The 16596-nt window shown below is 37.3% G+C and overlaps 1 pseudogene; it reads right to left on the bottom strand.

Moving 5' to 3' along the window:
* Positions 1-9971: 9971 nt before the first annotated feature.
* On the bottom strand, positions 9972-12211 carry LOC132169537 (uncharacterized; annotated as a pseudogene).
* Between the last annotated feature and the right edge of the window lie 4385 nt (positions 12212-16596).

The following is a 16596-nucleotide window of genomic DNA, read 5'->3' on the forward strand; positions in this document are numbered from 1 at the left end:
AAGATAGCCACTGCTTAGGCCTATCTTGAGCAAAACACCTCAAATAATTTTCTAAACTCTTGTTAACCACTTCAGTCTAGCCATCTGTTTGTGGATGATAGCTAGTGCTCATCTTAAATGAGGTTCCTTGTAACCTAAACAGCTCTCTCCAAAAGACACTAGTAAAGGTAGGGTCACAATCAGAGACAATGGATGTGGGCATACCATGTAACTTGATGATATGAGCTACAAAACGTTGAGCAACCATAGATGCAGTATATGGATGAGCCAAAGAAATGAAATGGCTGTACTTAGATAACCGGTCCACCACCACTAAGATCACTGATTGTCCATTGGAAAGGGGTAACACTTCCACAAAATCCATAGATAAATCTGACCACACCTGAGAAGGAATTGGAAGAGGTTGCAGTAATCCAGCTGGAGATGTGTTGTCATGCTTATTCTTCTAGTAGATTTCACACTCCCTTATAAACTGCTTCAATTCCTTTTTCATTCCCTTCCAAAAAAAAATCCCTCTTGGCCCTCTGCATGGATCTTTCATAACCTGAATGACCTGCCACAGGATCACTATGGACAAAAGCCAGCACTTGCTTCTTAATGGTTTGACAACTTCCCAAATACAGCCTATCCTTATAGAACAAAAGGCCATCCCTGACAGCATACTTAGATGAATTTAAGGAATTGCTCTTCCACCTTGCAAACAAAGACTTCAACTCCTCATCCTCTTGGTATTGCTCCTTAAGCTTATCAATCCAATAAGGTGTTGGAATAGATAACAGAGAAAGAGCCACCTCTTCTGCCCAACCTTCCCTTCTAGACAATGCATCTGCTACTTGATTCTCTACTCCTTTTTTATACTCCACTGTAAAATCATAACCAAGCAGTTTGGTGATCCATTTCTGCTGAAAGGGTGTACCCACCTTCTGTTCTAACAAGAATTTCAAGCTTTGTTGGTCAGTTTTGACCATAAAACTTTGGCCTAACAGATATGGTCTCCATTTCTGAATAGTAGTCACCAAAGCAAACAGTTTTTTCTCATATGTAGACATAAGAAGAGCTCTCCCTTTCAAGGCGTTACTCAAGTAAGCAATAGGTCTACCATTCTGCATCAAGACTGCTCCTATACCCAAACCACTTGCATCACATTCAATTACAAAGGGCTGTGCAAAATTAGGTAAAGCCAAAACAGAAGCTTTAGTCACTGCAGCCTTGAGATTCTGAAAAGCTTCCTTGGCAGCAACATCCCAATGGAATGCATTTTTCTTCAACATAGCTGTTAAGGGAGCAGCAATTGAACCATAGCCTTTTATAAACTTCCTGTAGTATCTAGTCAATCCCAAGTAACCTCTCAAAGCTTTGATGTTGGTTGGAAAAGGCCACTCAACCATGGCTTGGATTTTTCCTGGATCAGCCCTTACCCCACTTTCAAAAATAATATGGCCCAAGTAATCTACTTCTTTACAGCCAAATTTACATTTTGACTTCTTAGCAAATAACTTGTGACTCCTCAAGACTGCTAAGGTCAATTGCAAATGTGTTCTATGGTTGTTTTCATCCTTACTAAAGATAAGAATGTCATCAAAGAATACCAAGAGAAACTTCCTAAGGTAAGGTTGAAAAATATGGTTCATTAGGCTTTGAAAGGTAGAAGGTGCATTTGTTAAACCAAATGGAATAACCAAGAATTCATAATGACCTTCATGAGTTCTAAAGGAAATCTAATGAATATCTTTTTCAACCACCCTTATCTGATGATAACCAGAAATCAAATCTAATTTAGAAAAAACAATAGCTCCCCACAATTCATCCAACAGTTCATCTACAACAGGAATTGGAAAACAATCTTTAATTGTCACCTTGTTGAGAGCCCTGTAGTCCATGCACATCCTCCAAGTTGCATCAGCTTTTCACACTAGGATTACTGGAGAAGAAAAAGGGTTGTTGCTATGTCGAATCACCCCAGACTTCAACAAGTCCTTGACAATCTTCTCTATTTCTGTTTTCTGATAAAATGGGTACCTGTATGGCCTGACAAAAACAGGCTGCACCCCTTCTTGCAAGTTAATTGCATGGTCATGAGTTCTTTTTGGTGGTAATGCAGTAGGTACTTGAAAAATATCCTGAAACTCCTCCAGAATATCATCCCACAAACCAGAATTTTGACCCACTTCCATAGCAGCTACACTGTGTCCTTCTTTTGAGGAATCCTTTGTCTCCACCAACTGTAAAAGCACCCCCTTATTCCCTTTTTTCAACCACCTAAATGAGCTTTCATCTTCCAAACTCAAGTTAGGACCCTTCTGTAATCCCTTTAGACTACATCTCTTAGCACCCCACTGAAAAACCATGGTAAGGTCATCAAAGTTCCATAGAATTGGACCCAACAACCTCAACCATTGAATCCCCAAAACGACATCACAACCAGCTAATGGCAAAATGTACAAATCCACTTGAAAAACATTCCCCTGTACCTTAACAGAAAGATCTTCACACTTCCCCGGACTACTATTGACCATTAGTTATTCTCACTTTAATCACATCCTTATTTGTGCTTGTTATCCCAATCATTTTGGCCACCTGCTCATCTACAAAATTATGAGTGCTGCCCGAATTGATGAGAATTATAACCTGCTGACCCTTTATAATTCCTACCATTCTCATAGTTTTTGGATTAGGGGTTCCTGTGATAGCATTTAGTGAGATTTCTGGTTCCTGGTCCATAAAAATTTTTCCAGGATCTTCTTCATCTTTTTCCACTATTTCTTCAACTGTGATAGAATCCTCTTCAATCTCCTCAATAAGAAACAATTTAGGGACAGCACAAACATGACCCCTACTCCACTTGGCATCATTTGAATAACACAACCCCTTCTTCCTCCTCTCATCCATCTGAGCAGGAGAAATTTTCCTACAAAAGCCTTAGTATTCTCCTGAGTAGAACTTTTCTGCTGGTTATTCCCTCCAACTCCTCCTTAATATTGTCTTGGTTGAGAAAATTGCATTCTATTACCATAAGTATTCCTATATCTCATAAAAGCAGGGTTGTTTTCACCCCCAACACCCTGACTTCTACTAGAACCCCACATTGACTTACTAGATTTGATGTTATTTGCGAGACACTCCTCTTGAATCTTTGCCAAAGAATAAGCATCATTCAATGTCCTAGGGTTAAACATTCTAACAGGCAATCGAATATCATCCTTTAATCCTCCCAAAAACCAGCTTAGTTTATGGGGATCAATCAACCTATGGACTCGATTTACTAAGACTTCAAACTGAGTCTTATAGTCATCCAAAGAACCAGTTTGTTTTAACTTGGATAGAGTCTCCATAGGATCATCATAAGACCCTCTACCAAACCTCACTTGAATAGCTATCAAGAACTCACTCCAACTGGAAAGATTATTAGCACTACGTAAAGATTGAAACCAAGACAAAGCCTTACCTTCCATGTGAAATGCAGTAATGCTTAACCTTTGCTTGTCAGGAATGTCATAAAACTCAAAAAATTGTTCTGCTTTGTAACACCAAGCATCTGGATCTTCCCCATTAAAACAAGGAAATTCCAGCCGCAAGCCTTTAGTGTAAAGTCCCTCACTAAAGCTTGATGACTACCCCCTTGATTGCCTTCCCCACTGAGCTGGATGAACTCGAGGGTCAACAACATCCTCCTCCCCCTGATGCATTGTACCCTTCTGTTTACACACGCTGGCTATCTCAGCTCGCATGTCAGCCCTCATATCATTCATCTTCTGCCTGATATTGGCAGCCAAAGTGGTAAGAGCAATATGAATTTCTCTCATTTGATCATTCTGCTGATCTTCTGCCATTGCAGACCTCGTTTTCATGAAGAAAGAAAGAAGAGAAAAGGAAGAAAAGAAAAAAAAAACTCAATGGATCAAAGGGCTTTGATACCACTTGTTACAGTGCTGATGATGAATGCACTGTAATTGAGCTTTTAACAAGAGAGAAAGAATGTAAAAGAATGGGAAAGAGAGAGAAATGGAAGGATCTTTATTGAACAAGCAATTTCGAGGATTGCTTAACCTCCATGAACATTTCAAGGATGCTCTACCTCCAAGTTCAGAATGAACTTACAACCATCAAAAGCTAACCAATTACAGAATGAGCTATAGACTTTATACTATGCTTTAGCTGCTAACAACTTAACAGAAACTAACTACCATAACAACTAACTGCTAAGTAGTTGCTGCAGCTCCTCCATTCCCCACGTGCCTTCTCAAACCCTTGCCAGCTGTCTTCTAATGTCTTGAAGGCATAAGAAATGCCACCTCAGCTCTTCAGGTATAGCCTGTTGTAGAGGGAGACTCGGAGATGCTGCAAAATCCAGTCCCGGAGAGAGAGACGGAGACTCGGAGATGTGGGCTGGCAAAATCCTACGGGAGAGTTGAGACTTGAGAGGAGACCAGTCCGTGAGAGAGGGAGAGTGAACTGAGAGTCTAAGAAGTGAGAAGAGAAGAGAGATGCGGCTGGGGCAGCGCTGGTGAAAGTGTGAATTGGAAAATTAGGTTAGGCAACAGTGCAATGCTTAGTTTAGGTTTTTTTTTTTTATAAATATAAACGGGTTTGGCGGGTCAAGCGGGTTGACCCACCAAAATCAAAACTTAACATGTTGTAACTAGTTGAAAAGGGGTAAACCCAAACCCTGTAACTTCATGTCAAGTTCGCGGATTGTGTCAAAATTGACAGCCCTAGTTGTAGCCTCTATTGCACTAGAGAAACCCTGCTTGGTTGGTTTTTGAGAGTTTGTGAGTGTTCTTGGAGAAGGAGGAGGGGTGGAGCTCTAGTTATCTTCTAAGGTGACTTCTTAATCCTTCTTTTATGTTTTTCTAATTATTGTTACTACTCTTTTAATGTTACAAGTTTTAGAGATGCTATAACAAGTTCTTGTACCCAGTTTTCTTGTAAAGCCAAAAACGATTTCAAAAGGTTTTCAACCCAACCTTGTTATCTTTAAAAAGTTTCATGATAAAATGTTTTGCACATACATGGGTGTGCCTATTTCTTGACAAAACCAAGAATGTTTTAAAAGGCTTTTAAAACACCTTTTTGACTCTTTGTGTTGTGTTTTCTCGTGGCATGGGTGTTTATTTTGAGCCTAGGAAAGAAGATACAAACCCATAGCCTTAAATAGAAGCCTAGAAGCATTTTTGGGGATTTCTGACCAAACCCTAGCCCTTGGCCGAACTCTCGCCCTAGGGAACAAGCGCTCGACCAGAGAGTGGGTTACACGCCCCTTAACCCCATAAATATGGACAAAGGTTTTAGCAATCCCTTTTCGTTAGATTGAACCTTGTAGAGTTCTCTAGTACTACTTATAATGATGAGTCGTGTTTTGTTGTAGCAGGGATTCATGATGCCGGAGGGCTCAAGCGAGCAAACGAAGTAAATAAACACTTATGAACACTTTCCATAAAAACGTGGGATATGTCAGCTAATTGATCACGCGTATGATATGAGCATGTCTAAATTTTTGTAATAACTTGGTAAATGCTTTAATAACTGGTTGATAAGATGCATTGTATGACATGGTATACTGGTATGTGTGGAATAATGACCATGGGCTTACTATATAGACTTGATTCTATAGTCAAATGTGTGTGTATTGTTATATGGGCCTTGGATCCAATGGTTATTCGTGATCGGCACAGCCATTGCCTAATGGTTGGTTACTACAAGACGTACATCATTAGTAGTGTGGGCCACCCGAGGTTGGACTCAGTCAGGTTGCTAGTAATGGACGGTAGCGTACAATGTCGGGGTACCGGTATTGTATTATAGGTCCGTCAGGACAGCGTCAACCTTGCTGAGAAGGGATAATATCTTGGGTAGACCATATATGATAGTTATAACCTATAAAGCATTACTTTTCTGCATTAAAGTACTTAGGCGATTGCCACTGGGAGTACACCACCATTTTATTAACTAAACAATACTTTTATGGTGTAGTGTATTAATGGAGACAACACCTCCTTTTCAATGTTTACCAAAAACTGCATGTTTATTTCTGCTTAATAATAATGAGTTCATGTCATACCCAATTGTGAGGTTTACTTACTAAGTCGTTAGACTTACGTAGTTATTACTCCTATAGGGAGCTTGTTCCTAGAACCCAAGAGTGGTATGGTTGCCACAACGGACTTTACTTTAATATCTTCATGATGTTATCAAGTTTGCCTTATATTATTAGTTGCTCCATGTCTTTAAATTAAGGATTGCACCTGTAATGATTTATAGATTTCTCAGATTTATGTCACATTTCGATGCATTAACTCAGATAATGTTTAGAAAGGCGGTTCCCCATTTAGCTACCAGTTGGTTAAATTGGAATAATTGCTAGTAACCCTGCCAGGCTAGCCAAGGTCAATTTTGGGGGTGGTATAGTATGTTTTAACAAACATTGTGCAATGTTTTAGAGGACCAATCTAACAGTGGTGGACCTGTAACGTTGAAAGGTCACTTTTTAAGATATAAAAATGGTTTTTTAAGGCTAGGGCTTCATTTGGTGCACCCTTTAACCTCAAAACACAAACCAAAAGCTCTATGCGAAATTAAATAAAAGAGGTAACTTCACTAAAGACCCTTGAACTTTCACACAATATTGTCCGCTTTTGGCTCCCCCAAATCACACTTCTCAGGAGGTCACCCATCCTGGTACTACTCCAGCAAAAACACACTTAACTGCGGAGTTTTGATAGGATCATGACCATCATGGCTTTAAAACGCGTTGTTGTCATTAAAGGTGTAGTATACATTTAAGCACATCCTCATCTCCATACCCAGGTGATGTGGGACATCACAATCATCGTCTCTTAGGACCCAGTGTCCCCGCTGACGACCTTCATGGGATTAACCCATTCTTGGCATTCATCCCAGCGAATGCCCGCTAGTGATCTTCATGGGCTTGTGCATGCTCCCCCATCTCAGGCTAGGCAATAGCTCTGATACCATTTGTAACACCCCACCCCAATGATACACAATATTGTCCCTTTTTTGCTCCCCCAAATCAGACTTTCCAGGAGGTCACCCATCCTGGTATTACTCCAGCAGAAGCATGCTTAACTGTGGAGTTCTGATGGAATCATGACCACCACGGCTTTAAAACGCGTTGTTGTCATTAAAGGTGTAGTATATATTTAAGCACATCCTCATCTCCATACCCAGGTGATGTGGAACGTCACACCCTCACCCAAATGTCCAAACTAGCCTCATTCCAAAAAAACCCAAATTTAACCTAAAAGTGAAATCTCGTTCGATATTACCAAGCACATTCGAAAAGCTCTTGCGAACCCATACCTCTTTGTTGTCGACGAACTATAGTAGCTGAAGATTTGGTGTCGATTTGTAGCGGTTTAGTCAGAAATTGTTTCTAACTCAGTTCGTGACTGCTATAATCAAGTAAGCTTTACGTTTTGTGTTTGAATTTATATTGTAGGGTTTGTAGTTGACATTTTCTTAAAGTTGTTTTTTATCTTTAATTTGTATTGGATATTTGGGGGTTTTGCATGTAACGCTTCTGGAATGGATTTTGTAGAGTTTTTAGTGTGGCTATTTTTGTCAATTTGCAGTGGGTCATCCGTGGGTTTCGTCCTTGTCGGTTTTTTTTTTTTTTTTTTTTTTGCATTGAAAGTTGTTGGTTTCTAATAATGTTGTTAAAAGTTGTCATATTGTTTGGTAATCTTGTCGTCTGATAGTCATTGTTTACTACTGAAGTGTGCCCCCCCCAAATTTCTTTTTCTTTGTCTGATCTAAGTGTGGTCCCTAGTTGGTGCTTGTGTTGGACACGTGATTAGCACTACGAATATTATACATTAAATATAGTGGTCCCTTCCATTACTTTTCATTATTTGATTGCTGATTTTAATGGGGACAAATAAAAATTCATATTGGCAGGAGATACAAATTTTTGTGAAATTATTTTTTAGGTGTCCAATATATGTTCTAGATGGAAAATATTTGGGCTACTTTACTTTTTACTATAATTTTCCTAGAAACTTACATGTTGGTTTCTATTATGAATGCCATGTCACATGATGTTTTGTGTGATTAAGCAACAAAATTTAACAAATAAATTTAAATTATTTAATAATTGACATTATAAATACTAAGTAAACTACCATATTAGATTATAAAAAATTTATAGTTAAAGTTTTAATACCTCCAATAGCATTCGTTTTAAATGTTTACATTTGGTCGAATTTTATGGTCATGCATAACTCAATATTGAAACTTCTTGTGCACCATATTAAGCAAAGAGATTGGGTTGATTTAGTCATGCTTTTTAAATGGTTCTTTTTGTTTTTTAGTTGTGATACGAGATAAAAAATTGAAAGTTGTTTTACCTTTTAACAGAAGGGTCTTTGGTGGAGAAGTAAACCTTTTAAGGCACCATGCATATTGTTCACAGATTGGCATATAATTTATTTATTTATTTTTGTTTGTTTGTTTTGTTTTTTTTTTTTTGTTTTTTTGTTTTTTTTATTCAAATAAGGAAAACTAGGGCAAGGGAACAAAGATTGGCATATAATTATGTCTGTTTTAGTGTTACTTCTTCATAAAGGACACGATTTCTTAGTACCCAAGAAACTATAGATATCATTTCACCATATGTAATTACAGGTCACAATGAAGAAGCTTTTTAGTGCATAACCAATTGGAAGATGAAAGCATATGAGGAAAAAAAAAAAAAAGGTTAAAAGAAAAGCATTTTGCCTTACCTTATCTTTTAAATAGCTTTAAGTACTTGAATAGATAAAAACAAAATAGAAAAAAATAGCTTTAACTACTCATTAATTGGTCAGTAATGCTATATACTCTTCTCAGTGTGATTCAATAAATTTTTTTGTGAAGTTGCTTCTGTATGGGACCAATCTGCATCATGTTCCAACAATTAAATAAGTTCAAAGTGTAATTTTTTTTTTTATAACTATTTGTGTGAATTGCTTTTTACACCTAAATATAATAATTGTTTTGGGTATTGTATTGCATATTTACAACTTTGTCATTGTATTAGTGTTTAGTGTTTGCACATTTAAACTTATCAATGTAATGAATGTGGAAGAACACGTGATGGGCCCACACTTTATGATGTTTGAGGTGCACCATGGGGGTACTTTTAATAGGTAATATAGGATTAATTATGTTGGTGGTAATGTTAATAATTACCAAGACCCATATGATGGGTCTAAATTGAAATTTTCTGATATAGAGGGTATATGTAAGACATATGAGTATAGGTCTGGGGACCTTGTTTATTACAGTGTACTAGAATTTCCTTTAGAACAAGGTTTAAGACTTATTTCCTCTGACCACAATGTAACTGAAATGGTGACAAACCATATATGTCATAATCTAGTAGTATTGTATATAGGTATGGTGTAGCAGATGTTGTAGTTGAAGGAAGAGGATTCGGAGTATGAGAGCGCAGTTGTGTTTAGGAATGATGCTTTCTAGGATTCAATTCTTAGTGATGATACAGATTGTCTTGACTCGGATAAGGATACTACTCTTGCGTATGGGGACATTGATGAGTGGGTTGGAAATGATGAAGATGCAAAGGTAGAAGGGGATGACACTGATGAGAGTGGAGGAAATGATGAGAATGATGCTGGAAATGCTGGGGAGGGTGATGTAGATGGAAATGATGGAGAACATAGAGGTGGGGAACAGAGGGAAGAGCATGATGGTAGTTCATACATGGATGATAGTGATCTGCTAAGGTCACCACATGATAATGGTGATGATAGCGCAGTGTACTCAATCCAGTGGCGAAGCCAGCCATTTTATATTGCGGGTGCAGCTAAAATTTGGTAATTCACACAATATATGTATCACAAAAAATATCTATAAAAGTTCATAAATATGTGCTTAAATTGATATATTAGAAATGTAACATATCAACACTATATCAAAAAAGACAAAAATACAAAAAAAAAAAAAAAAAAAAGTGTCTAGAACTGCACTTTACGGTCTCTTAGAAGTACAAAATCATCAAGTATCGAATCTAAATCGAAGCTTTCAGCAATTTTCCTAATTTCCCTTTCAATATAGAGAACTAAACTATTTGCAAGAAAATCATCCTCTATTTTGTTGCGAAGTAGTGTTTTAATAATTTTCATTGCTGAAAATGCTCGTTCGGTAGTTGTTGTAGACACTCGAAGAATCAAAACAAGACGAATCAATCTATCAATAAGATAATATGTCTTTGATTTTTCCGCCTTTGCCAATCCTTGGCATAATTCTGCAATGGAAGACAAATTTTGTAATGTCGGATCAGTAAGCACATCAAGTTCAAAATACTTCAACTGATATCTCAAATTAATTTTCTCCTGCTCAGAAAAATCAAGAGGATAACACTTCTTTGTAAGAATACATATATCGTCAATTTTAAAGGATTTATAAGCATCTTTTGGATCCAAAGCAGAGCTAAGTATCAAAAGTTCCATCGCCTTTTCACCAAACCAACTATCAAGCTCTTGCAATTGAAAGTCGATAGTAGTATTGAATATGTCAAAATGATAATGATGCTCCACTATACTGTGATTCTTTTGATTACGACCTCGACCTTCAATATAACGAGCACTCAAATCTTGAATGTCAATTTCAGCTTTTTGGGAGAAAGAGACAATGTTCTCAAGCAAATTATCCCAACCATCATCTCTCAACTTTTGGATAAGTTTTTTTGCAATAGAGGCTGAATGAATAGCATTCAAAATGTCTTGAGTTTTTTGCTGCAAAACTTGACAAAGAACATCAGTAATGCCCATGATTTCCTTCATTAAATGTAAAATAGATATGAACTCGAAAGATGTAAGCATTTTATAAGCAGCCTTAGCATCTCCTTATTGAGAGTAAGTACCTCCTTCTCTTCCAACATCTTCAAGCACTGTACAAGTAGCATCAAACATCTTTATTAGGTTACAAATGGAATTAAAATGATAACCCCAATGAGAATCACCAGCTCGTTTCAAATTGCCAATTTGGTTAGCCCCTTTTCTAGTTTCAAGCTCACCAATAGCTTGCATAGGTGCAATTTGTGTTGCATGAATAGCTTGTAGTTGATCATGACAGTTACATGAAGCACTGGCCACATTGATAACAAAGTTCAAATTTGTGAAGAACACATGAACAAAAAACACCTCTCTAGATCCAGCAACTAATGCTAATTGTAATCAATGAGCAAAACAATGAACATAGTATGCACAAGAACAATCATTAAGAAATAATGCTTGCAATCCCTACCATTCACCACGCATGTTACTATCACCATCATATCCTTGTCTACGGATATTTTGAATATCAAGGCAATGATGAGAGAGAACATCAAATGTTCCATTCTTTAGAGTCAATGCCGATGTATCTTTAACATGAACTAGATCAAAGAAACGTTCTTGTATAAAACCATCTTTGTCAACAAATCTCAAAACAATTGCCATTTGCTCTCTCTTAGACTCATCACGTGTCTTATCAACAATGATGCAAAATTTAGAGTCTCTAATATCTTCATGAATTTTATCTTGCACTTTACTTGCAATGACTTGCAAAATCTCCTTTTGAATTGTATGTGAAGTATACTTTGCAGATTTTGGAGCATTTTCCAAAACAATACTTGCAACTTTATCATTATATGATGTCAAAATCTTAATCATCTCAAGAAAATTACCTCAATTTTTTGAATCAAGAGTCTCATTATGACCTTTATAAGGACATCCTTGAAATGCAAGCCACTGAACAACATCAATAGAAGTTTTCACACGTAGTCGATTATTTTGAATTTGTTCGCTACTTTGTGCATTCAATACTTTATCGATATGTCGTGATTGATTTCATAAATCCTCATAAGATTTTATAGCATTATTATGAAGTGAACAAGGATCCAATATGAGTCAAAAAGGCACAATTTTTTCCCTCATGAACTTTTCTCCAATTTCTAAATCCCTTGATAGTAAATACATCACATCCAAGACGTCCATCTCTTTTCATAGTAAAAAGATAACATGGTAGACAATATGCGGCATCCTTAGAATGAATACTCAAGCCAAGGAAATTGTGTGAACCAAGAGGCTTGAAAGCGACGAGGGTGATTTTCTGGTCCAGAAAGTGGATAATTTGTAACAATAAATCGATTTTGACCATCTTTCAAATAAGCCCGTCTTATTTCATCACATCGATTGACTAGGTAGTCCCACATCGGAGGATGTAATCCTAGATCTCACTCTATAGAAATAGAAGAAACATCAACTTCATTAACATTGAGTGTGGATGATTTAAAATGAATCTCTTGTGTTTCCGCAATTGGAGATTCAAAAGGATGTTCTTCATCTTCAACCTTTGGAGATTTAAGATGATGCTCATTGAGATTTGAAGTTTCGGTATTAGATTCCAATGGTGTATTACTTTTCAAAATGTCGGCATCTTTCCTTCTGAAGAATGAATCAATAGTTTTAAATTTTGACATGATTCATGAACCTAAAGAGACAATCAAAGTTTATAAACATTAAACAACAAAATAAGCAATCATACAAATATTAAAGTTTATTCAATCATTCAAATTAATAGTGAAATTAAATTAATGTTTAATCAAAGTTTATATGGATATAAGCAACAAAATAAACATTAAAGTTTAAAACCCACAAATTAAACAGAGGAAAAACAGAGGATGAATAAAAAATGTAGCACAAAAGTTTAGGGTTTAGGAAATTACTAGGGTTATGACTCACCTGAGAAGATAAAGAGAGTGTCTTTGATTTCGATTTCCTAAGAGCCCTTAACTGAATTGTAGAAAACATCAAAGTATTTGAACTTTTCTCCCAAACCCTCTTCCTGTAGCGGGAGCAAAATATAAATTAAGTCATGGTTTTCAACCAAAGCATCAAAATTTGGTGAAACAAAACAACATTTACAATTTACCTTAAGCTCCTCCAAAGTCCCAAGAATTTCTCCAAAAACCTTCCATGAGTATTGGTTCTTTCCTTTTCTTGCTATAATCTAAAAAATTCAAATACAAAAAATCAACTCCGGCAATATAACACAAAGCCTATCATGAATAGACTGAATAGTCAAATCTCGCTTAGTAGTTAGTTCCTATGGGTTTTAGCCATCGCATCCCAGTATATTTTGCATAAAACAACTTCTATCTTTCTACGGTTCTACCTTTCCCTTCATTTATCCCCATTTCAGAATATGTTCCCTAGCAGTAGGAGAACCAACAATTAAAAACTTCTTCATAACCAGACTCCATAGATACATTAATATATTATACATACATTGATACATATAGGTTTACTAACTTTATTCAATTTTCTAGGCAACCAAACAGAAGATAATTAAACGAAAACAAAAAAAAAAATTACAAATAGTCATAAAAGATAAATATATGGGAATTCAATTAATAATCAGAGAGATCATATCAAGACCTAATTTGGCAGCTGCATCAACGCCTTTTCCTGTTCTCCAGTTCTGAGTTCTCCACCATACAACCTCAAGAAACTGATAAAATAAATCGAAAAATCCAAAATTAAAACTAGGTAAAAGAAAGAAACTAGAACAAAAATATAAAATTGTAACATAAAACTACAAAAGCAACTGAGAAGCCAGGGAGGAGGAGACGAGGAGTTACCTATGAATCTATGATAGAAAGAACAAAGAACGAAGAGCTTAGAGAGTCTGAGAGAGAGCGTCTTAGAGATTTTTTTTTTTTGGGAGTGCGGGAGAAGGGTTGCTGACGCCGTGGGTTAAATGGGGGTGCGGGAGAACTGAGAAGGGTTGCCGTGGGTCACTGGGTTAAATGGGGATGAACTAAGAAGGGTTGTCTAGGGTAATTGGTTGCCGACGCCGTGGGTTAAATGGGGGTGTGGGAGAACTGGGAAGGGTTGCCGTGGGTCACTGGGTTAGATGGGGATGGGGGAGCAGGAGAACTAAGAAGGGTTGTCTTGGGTAATGGGTAGGTAAAATTGTAAAAAAAAAATAAATAAATAAATCCTTGGGGGTGCCGTGGGGTAACGTGGCTCCGCCACTGACTCAATCCGTAGGGATGTAACCAAAATGGTGCAATTTGATTCTACTGATATCAATAATCCAACATTGATTAAAGGGAATACATTTCACAATGTATCTGAATTTAGAAAAGCCGTAAGACAATATAGTATTATAAGAGGGAATGATTTCAAATTCAAGTGAAATGAGCTTAAAAAGGATTGTGATTGTTTGCAAAGACCCAAGGTGCAAGTATATGGTATATGGGAGGCAGTTAAAGAATGAGATGACATTCATTTTAGTATCCCTAAGGTCCAAACACACCTGCACTAGGAGGTACCTAAATCATATGGTCACCTCAAGTTGGATTGCTAAGTAGTGCATGGATTCTTTTAGGGAGCAGCCAAACATGCCAATAGATGTAATGCATAAAAAGGTGAAAGCCAAATGGAATGTGGATGTCCATGTGAGTTCTCTGTATAAGGCTAGGAAAAAAGCAAGAGAAATAATATATGGGAAATTGGATGAACAGTACCATCGTTTGTGGGATTATTACTCCACGGTTAGGAGCACTAATGTGGGTAATTGTTTTATTTTGATGGTTGAGAGACCAATGCCTGAGGTACCATGTAGATTTCAAAGGCTTTATGTTTCATTTGCAACCATGAAGAATGGCTTTAAGGAAGGGTGTAGGCATGTTGTGGGTGTTGATGCATGTTTTCTAATGGGTCTGTATAAGGGGCAGCTAATGGCTGTTGTTGGCAGGGATGCCAACAAGAACAACATGTACCCAGTTGCAATGGCTATTGTAGAGGCAGAGACAAAAGATAGCTAGACATGGTTTTTGGAGGCGCTTGTTACAGATCTTGGTTCAAGTCGACATGGATGGACTTTTATTTCAGATCGATAAAAGGTAAAATAAGAATCAATTTTTATTCATATAAATTTAGTGTTTAGTGTAATGCATGCAACTAATTATGTTTTCAACTATTGTGCAGGGCCTCATTCTCAAGCCTAGAACAAGTATGTCTGCAGTCTGAGCATCGTACATGTGTTAGGCACTTGTATGCTAATTTTAGAGCTAAAGGTCATCGGGGGGGTGCTACTGAAGGATCTTGTTTGGCAAGCTGCTGCATCCTACACAAAGACGGAGTTCTACAGAGTAATGGATGAGATAAAGAGGATTAGTAAGGAAGTCCATGCCTATGTGGAGAAAGTTGACCCCAACACATGGTGTAGGGGTCGATTCAACACAAATGCCAAGTCTGGCCTCTTATATAACAATACATGTGAGAGTTTCAATTCTTGGATCAAAAAGTTCCGTGACCAGACAATCTTGAGCATATTGGAAGGGATTAGATGTAAGTTAATGACAAGGTATGTGACGAAGAAAGAGTTGATCAATTCAATGGAGGAGGCCTTAGGGCCAAAGATTATGAGTAAACGAGAAAAAGAAGACGATGAAGACAATGAATGTTGGTGTACATATGCTGGTGAGGGTATGTTTGAAGTCGAGTGCCTCGGGAAAAGGTTTGTTGTAGATGTGGATGGTAGAACTTGTGGCTGCAGGAAATGGGATGTAACTGGTATCCCATGTTTTCATGCCATTTCAACCATTTTACACCAAGGTGGAGACCCTAATGATTATTTGAGTGAGTACTACAGCAAGGAGATCTACTTGAAGTCCTATGACTACATTGTCTACCCTGTGCCAAGTGAAGACCAATGGCCTAGAAGCGACCAACCTAAAATTGAGCCACCCAAATCAAGGGTAACTCCTGGCAGACCTAAAAAACTCAGACATAGGAGTGTTGAAGAACCAACAAACCCTAATGCAATGAGGAAGGGGGGCAATAAGAATTAATGTGGGCATTGTAAAAAGTTTGGTCACAATAAGAGATTATGCGAAGCCAAGCAACAACATGAGGAAAGAAGGGACCATGTGAGACAATTCTACGGAGAGAATGTATCAACTGATTGGAATTTAGACTTGGTAAGTGACTTGTTTAATTTACTATATCTATGATTTCATGTTTAGTGTTTAATTTACTATATTTTTCAACACTTGTGTCGTGTTTAATTTACTATATTTACTATATTTTTGTAGTTGGATGGATCTTTAACTGCCACTTCAGCCACCACCACAAAAAGGGGAAGAGTAAACACACCATCAGCAGGTGCAAAAGGAGCAAGAATGAACACACCATCAACAGGTGCAAAAAGAGCAAGAGTGAACACACAGTCACAAACAACACTAGAGCCTCCATCACAGCCTGTATCCCAGCCTAAATCAGAGCCTGCTAGAATAGCACCTTCTGCATCCCAACCAACCAGAACAGCAAAAAGGGCAGTAGCAACACCTTCTGCATATAGACCAAATGTAAGTAATTTTTCATATACGGTAATTAAAAGAAAAAAAAAATACAACTTTAGTGGTCTGATTGTATACCTATATTGCAGGCATCTACCATATTTGGTAATAAAAAGAAGACAACCCTAGGATTGGCTACAAGGTCAAGGGCAGGTGGTAGGTTGAGGGAGCATGTTAGGAGTGGAAGAGAACCTACTAACAAGCAGAAGGTTATTCATGATTTGATTGGG

The sequence above is a fragment of the Corylus avellana genome, chromosome ca2, assembly GCF_901000735.1.
Source record: "Corylus avellana chromosome ca2, CavTom2PMs-1.0".
Classification (NCBI taxonomy): domain Eukaryota; kingdom Viridiplantae; phylum Streptophyta; class Magnoliopsida; order Fagales; family Betulaceae; genus Corylus; species Corylus avellana.